Below are 7007 nucleotides of genomic sequence, written 5' to 3'. Positions count from 1 at the left end.
GACATTTAAGGAATCAGTGAACTAAAATGGGTTGGAATGGCAAATTTCATTCGATGACCATCATATCTATGACTGTGGGCAAGAATCCCTTAGAAGAAATGGAGTAGGCCTCTTAGTCAACAAAGAGTCTGAAGTGCAGTACTTGAGTGAAATCTCAAAAATGACAGAATAATCTCAGTTCATTTTCAAGGCAAATCATTCAATATCAAAATAATACAAGTCTATGCCCCAACCACTAATGCCAAAGAAGCTGAAGTTGAATGGTTCTATGAAGACCTAGAAGCCCTTCTAGAAACAGGCAAGTTTGTCCTTGGAGTACAAAATGAAGTAGGGCAAAGGGCTAAGAGAGAATGTACTGGTCATAGACAACACCCTCTTCCAACAACACAAGAGATGACACTACACATGGACATCACCAGATGGTCAATACCACAATCAGATTGATTATATTCTTTGCACGTGAAGATGGAAAAGCTTTATACAGTCAGCAAAAACAAGACCAGGATTGGACTGAGGCTCAGATCATGACCATCTTATTGCCAAATTCAGACTTATATTGAAGAAAGTAGGGAAAACCACTAGACCATTCAGGTATGACCTAAATCAAATCCCTTATGATTATACAGTGGAAGTGACAAATGGATTCAAGAGATTAAGTCTGATAGACAGAGTGCCTGAAGAACTATGGAGGGAGGTTACTACATTATACAGGAGGCAATGATCAAAACCATCCCCAGGAAAAAGAAATACAAAAAGGCAAAATGGTTGTCTGAGGAGGCCTTACAAATAGGTGAGAAAAGAAGAGAGGCGAAAGACAGTGAAGAAAAGGAAAGCTATAGACATCTGAATGCAGAGTTCCAAAGAAAAACAAGGAGAGATAAGAAAGTCTTCTTAAGCAAACAATGCAGAAAAAAAAAAGAGAGGAATACAATAGAGGAATACAATAGAATGAGAAAGACTAGAGATCTTCAAGGAAATTAGAGATACCAAGGGAACATTTCATGCAAAGATGGGCACAATAAAAGACAGAAATGGTATGGATCTAACAGCAGCAGAAGATATTAAGAAGAGCTAGCAAGTATACACAGAAGAACTGTACAAAAATGTCTTAATGACTCAAATAACCACAATGATGCAATCACTCACCTAGAGCCAGACATCCTGGAGTGTGAATTTAAGTGGGCCTTAGGAAGTATCACTATGAACAAAACTATTAGAGGTGATGGAATTCAAGCTGAGCTGTTTCATATTCTAAAAGATGATGTTGTTGAAGTGTTGCACTCAATATGCCACCAAATTTGGAAAACTCAACAGTGGCCACAGAACTAGAAAAGGTCAGTTTTCATTCCAATCCCAAAGAAGGACAATGCCAAAAAATGTTCAAACTACCATACAGTTGAGCTCATTCCACAGGGTAGCAAGGTAATGTTCAAAATCCTTCAAGCTAGGCTTCAACATTACATAAACCAAGCAATTCCAGATGCTCAAGCTGGATTTAGAAAAGGCAGAAGAACCAGAGTTCAAATTGCCAACATCCGCTGGATCATAGATAAAGCAAGAGAATTCCAGAAAAACTTCTGCTTCATTGGCCCAAGCTAAAGCCTTTGACTGTGTGGATCATAACAAACCGTGGAAAATTCTTAATTAGATGGGAATACTAGACCACCTTACCTGCCTCCTGAGAAAACTGTATGCAGGTCAAGAAGTCACCGTTAGAACTGGAGATGGGACAATGAACTGGTTCAAAACTTGGCAAAGGAGTATGTCAAGGCAGTATATTGTCATCCTGCTCATTTAACTTCTATGCAGAGTACATCATGTGAAATGAAGTGCAAGCTGGAATCAAGATTGCCAGGAGAAATATCAAACAGCTTCAGATGTGCAGATGACACCACCCTAATGGCAGGAAGTGAAGAGGAACTAAAGAACCTCTTGATGAAGGTGAAAGAGGAGAATGAAACGCTGGCTTAGTATTCAATATTCAAAAAACAAAGATCATGTCATTCAGTCTTCTCACTTCATGGCAAATAGATGGAGAAACAATGGAAACAGTGACAGACTTTATTTTCTTGGGCTCCAAAATCACTGCAAATGGTGACTGCAACCATGAAATTAAAAGACACTTGCTCCTTGGAAGAAAAGCTATGACCAACCTAGACAGTGTATTAAAAAGCAGAGACATCACTTTGCTGACCAAGATCTGTATAGTCAAAGCTCTGGTTTTACCAGTAGTCATGTATGGATATGAGAGTTGGACCATAAAGAAGGCTGAGCACCAAAGAATTGATGCCTTTGAACTGTGCTGCTGGAGAAAACCCTTGAGAATCCCTTGGACAGAAAGGAGATCAAACCAGTCAATCCTAAAGGAAGTCAACCCTGGATATTCACTGGAAGGACTGATGCTGAAGCTGAAGCTCCAAAACTTTGGCCACTTGATATGAACAGCCAACTCATTGGAGAAGACCCTGATGCCAGGAGAGATTGAGGGAAGGAGGAGAAGGGGGTGACAGAGGATGAAAGGTTTGGATGGCATCATCATCTCAATGGACATAAGTCTGAGCAAACTCCAGGAGACAGTGAAGGACAGGGAAGACTGGCATGCTGCAGTCCATGGGTTTGCAAAGAGTTTGACACAACTTAGCAACTGAACAACAACTTATCTTTTATGACTAAACTCCACCTCTTATCTTCTCTCAGGATAACATAGTCCCCCATCTTTGTATAGGCTACCAAATTACCAAAACTCAGTATGACTTTTCCTTCTTTTGAATTACTGCATCATTCTGTGGGTAACACAAGTTTAACAGTTAACCAGATATATGTTAATTCATTCTTTACCATTTTGTTTGTGTGTTGTAAAGGAAGGCACACATTATCTTCTTTATAGTCTTCTCAGCTCCTAGTCCTTTACCTTGCACATGGAGGGTACCCAATATGTTTAATTGATTGAGCATGTCAGATCTGCCTTCCAAAAACTGTGCCATACTCAGGCCTTCATATCTTCATATCTGCAAGGAGATTGTGTATTGGACAACAAATGATGGCAAAAACAACATGACTCTCTGCAGGGAATGTCCTGGTTAAGATGAACATACTAGAAATTTCAATCTTTATATAAGGTTGGTGGGATGCAAAATGATTTTGTGGAGGAAAGAAGTAAAACAATAGATTTGGAATATCTCCCTAAGGATGGGGTGTACCCTTGCATGTGCCTTTCTCCGCCTTTCCCCTCTTCCTTCTCCTTCCTATCTGAAATGCGGACATGATGGCTGGAATACCAGTAGATGTACTGGTATTAAAAATGGCAGCCATGAAACAAAAATGGTTGAGTAGGGAGAAGAAAGGCTTCTGTGATTTCGATGATCAGGGAGGCACCATACCAGCATCCCCATTTCTGTTACATGGGTGAACTCATATGTGTTCAAGGCACTGTGGTCTGATCTCTGTTTCGAGCAGCTGAACATAATTCCTAAGAGACAGAATCATTATTATTATTATCATGATTGTTGTGTTGGCCACCAGATTGAGTCTTTAGCAGCATGGCTATTGTTTGCTGATTTCAGAATTCCTGTCACTTCTCTATGTTCTCCAAAAATAACTGAGAGGTGGATAGTAATTTTTTAACAACAAAAAAAGAGCACTGAAATGAACTGGGTATAGATTTTTTAGAAGACTTTTACAATGTACTTTGAAAAACTAGGCAATTCCCTGGCATATCACTTGCTCCCAGGTAAGGGCTCTTTGCTACAAATAAAGAGCAACACTGAGAGCATATTACAACCATCCATTAATGACGGTGATACAGGGTGGAGGTAGAAACCAAAGCATGAAAATCCAAAATACAGAGAATCAAAAAAGCAGTTTTAATTTTCGATGTTTTACAGTTTTATATTAACACTTGAGAAATATCTAAGAAACCAAACCAGCTTGTGAATACTTGACTTGGAGTAGGTCAATGTCTAGGTCTTCTCTGGCAAGCCTCCACTGGCACTCCTCAATTCTTCCTGATTCTCTTTGCCTCCGGCACAGAGATCTGACAGCATCGCTCTCACTCCAGCCATGTGGAAACCAGAGAAGCTGTCTGGATCCTTTCAGATCCTGCCTTTTTCCGAGATGACTTCTGGGGTGGCAGTGACAAAAAAGCACGAGGTAAAAGAGGGCTGCAAGTGCTGAAGAATGAACTGAAAAACTGTTTAAAGGTAATTAGGTGTTTTGTTCTGTCCCCAGCTCTTGCTGGATTTCAGGCTGCATTCTGGAATAAAATGAAACATGATGATAACATTGCATGGACATTAAACAAAGAAATTAATTAAATAGAGGAGGCGATAATAGCAGACAGAACTTTAAAGGGTGGCCTAGCACAGATTATCCACAAGGAAAGTGTTGGCAATACAGAGTGTACTCCAATTGGCAGCAATTATGGTGTTAAGAAGAACATTAATACAGGCAAGAGAGGCTTTCAGAGACCAAAGTCTAAACCATGGGGAATTATGCAATCTCATCTTCCACAGGTAAATTTTTTCTTATTTTGCCTTCAAAATGTGATTTCAAACTCCCAGAGGGCAAAGAACCACATCCACATAAACTAACCCACCCTTCTTTTTATGGCACCCTGCGTGATGCGTGTATATATGCTAAGTCACTCAGTCTCATCTGACTCTTTGTGACCCTATGGACTACAGCCCACAGGGATCCTTTGTCCATTGGATTCTCCAGGCAAGAATACTAGAGTGGGTGGTAATGCCCTCCTCCAGGGATGGCACCCTGCAGAGACCTTTGAACAACAATTGCTTAACAAGTGTTTCATAATGAAGTTTGCAAAGAAAGGAGCCAAGTGTTGCTAGTTAACTGACTCTAAAGGGTACTACATGGCAGTGAGGAGTCTGAGAAGCCTGGTCCAGGGCCCTGCTAGGCAATGAGGAAGACAGCATGGCACCATCTTGCCAGACCCGACCAGAGCCGGAACTGGGTTTTCTGCTCCCAAAGCCATCTCTCCACTTAACAGTATGTGGGAGTAGTTCCCAGCCTGAAAGTAAGTGTCCACCATCAGTATTGGCATGTCCAGATAACTGAAGACAAGGAGAGAATGGGTCTCTGGAAGGCTGTTTCCCTGAATAGCTGGGGAGCTCGGGGAGAGAAGAAGAGCAAGAAATATAGGAGCCAGACACAAGTTTGTCCAATCAGCAGACCCTTAGCCATCTGGGTGGCGGGGGAGAGGAGTAAGCCTTTCTAGGTGGTTAAGAGCAGAAGTACATTCAGGGTGCCCGAGCTGATGGTGACACATCGCAGGACACAGGAGCAGATGCGGAGCCACAGAAAATATAGCAGGCAGACTTCCTGTGGGCCTGGAATGCCCAGGAGAAACAGCCACTCCAGCCGTCTCTCCTTGCCCTGAGGTTCAGCTGCTGCTTTCTTTTTAACAGCTTATTCCTTCAAAGATCAGGATGGCCCTCCCTCTACTCAGCTTCTCTACCCTACGGCTGCTCTTCATCCACAACTTTACATCCCATGGATCCTGCTTTCTACTTTTCGTCAGGAGTTTCTCTGCTCCTGCCTTCCCTGCAGCCTATCTCAGAGGACCCCTGGGTGAGCTGAACCATCACACGGGATCAAACCTTCTTTGGTCATTATCTTCCTGCCAAGTTATGTTGTGTTCTGAGTCAGAAACCTGTTTGGTCTTGCACATGGGATTTGCACATGGGGTCTGATTCCTACCATTCATTCTTTCTCCACTCAGCAGTTTCAGAAAGGGAAGATACCCAAAATAAAAAGATCCAGATGGAAAACGAAGCACTATTTGTATAAAGCGTTACCTTGTCTACCACAGGATGGTGAAAATTGCCTTGGAAAATATGGTAGAAGCTGGGGATGTTCAGTGAGGCTTCCAGCTTCCTCGCCCTGAGTCTATCCACCTGGTCTTTTCAGGTGGAGAAGCTGAAGTGGAGGACGGAGGAGGGAGGCCAGGCCTGACTCAAGGGCACAGCCCTGCCAGATTGGAAATGTCCAACATAATCTGAGAAGCCACGCCCACTTATGGGACCAAGTAGCTGGAAGAAGAGAAGCAGAAGAAAAGACCTTGATCCTGACGATGAAGGCACAGTTACCCACTTCAGATGAGACCTCCTTAGAGCTTCACTGTCTAACGTGGGAGCCAGTAGCCACATGTGGCCACTGAACATTTGAAAACATGGCAAGTTTGAAGTGAGGTGTCCTGTAAGCATATAATACAAACCTGATTTTGAAGACTTAGTACAAAAGAATGTAAAGTACCTTATTTACCTTTCATCTATTGCTTATTTGCTTAAATGAAAATATTTTACATGTATTGGATAAAATAAATCATTAAAATTAAAGTTACCTGTTCTTTTTTCCACTTAAAAAATGTGGTCTCTAGGTAACTTAAACTAGATGGCTCCCCTGATATTTCTGTTGGGCAGCATCATCTTAGTTCAGGCATGTCAGCTCTCTGGGGAACAGGGAGCAGGGAGGCAGGCAAGGAGGGGCTTCAGTGGGGAGAGGCAGGAGCACCCCTCCCCAGCATTGCAGATCACTGCTTCAATCAACAGCAGCCGGGGTCACGGGGTCACATGATCCAAAACACAATAACCCAGGTGGAAGGACCTGTTTGTGGCTCCTTTGCTCAGATGTGGACCGTGGGCTGGGCAGGCACCTGGGCATCTTGGATTCTTCTCCATTATAATTAAAGTTATTTTAACTTTATTTTACTTTATGCAACACACCTCTACTGAACTTCTGCTATGTGGTAGCACCCTTCTAAAGGCTCTGGGAGTATAGTCTTAGGTAACAAAAGAAAAACCTGATCTCATGGAGCGGACACTAGCAAGGCAAAAAAGGCAAGAAACAAATAAGAAGCCCAGTCTACCTGTGCCATGGGCGATACTGCTGTGAAGCAAAATGAGGCAGGTGAGGTTACAGACAGCACGCGGTGGTGGTGGTGGTTTAATCTCTAAGTCGCATCCAACTCTTGCAACCCCACAGATTGGAGC

At 42.5% G+C, this 7007-nt stretch overlaps 1 long non-coding RNA gene across 1 annotated transcript; it reads left to right on the top strand.

The window, feature by feature from the left end:
* The first annotated feature begins 4892 nt into the window (after positions 1-4892).
* LOC139037031 (uncharacterized) lies at positions 4893-6259 on the top strand. The gene is made up of 3 exons (XR_011489813.1): positions 4893-5032; positions 5424-5586; positions 5926-6259. It is a non-coding gene; the product is annotated as an uncharacterized lncRNA (long non-coding RNA).
* The last annotated feature ends 748 nt before the right edge of the window (positions 6260-7007 follow it).

The sequence above is a fragment of the Odocoileus virginianus genome, chromosome 10, assembly GCF_023699985.2.
Source record: "Odocoileus virginianus isolate 20LAN1187 ecotype Illinois chromosome 10, Ovbor_1.2, whole genome shotgun sequence".
In the NCBI taxonomy this organism is placed as follows: Eukaryota; Metazoa; Chordata; class Mammalia; order Artiodactyla; family Cervidae; genus Odocoileus; species Odocoileus virginianus.
Note: the sequence above shows the minus strand (reverse complement) of the source record. Positions and strands in the feature narration are given on the sequence as shown.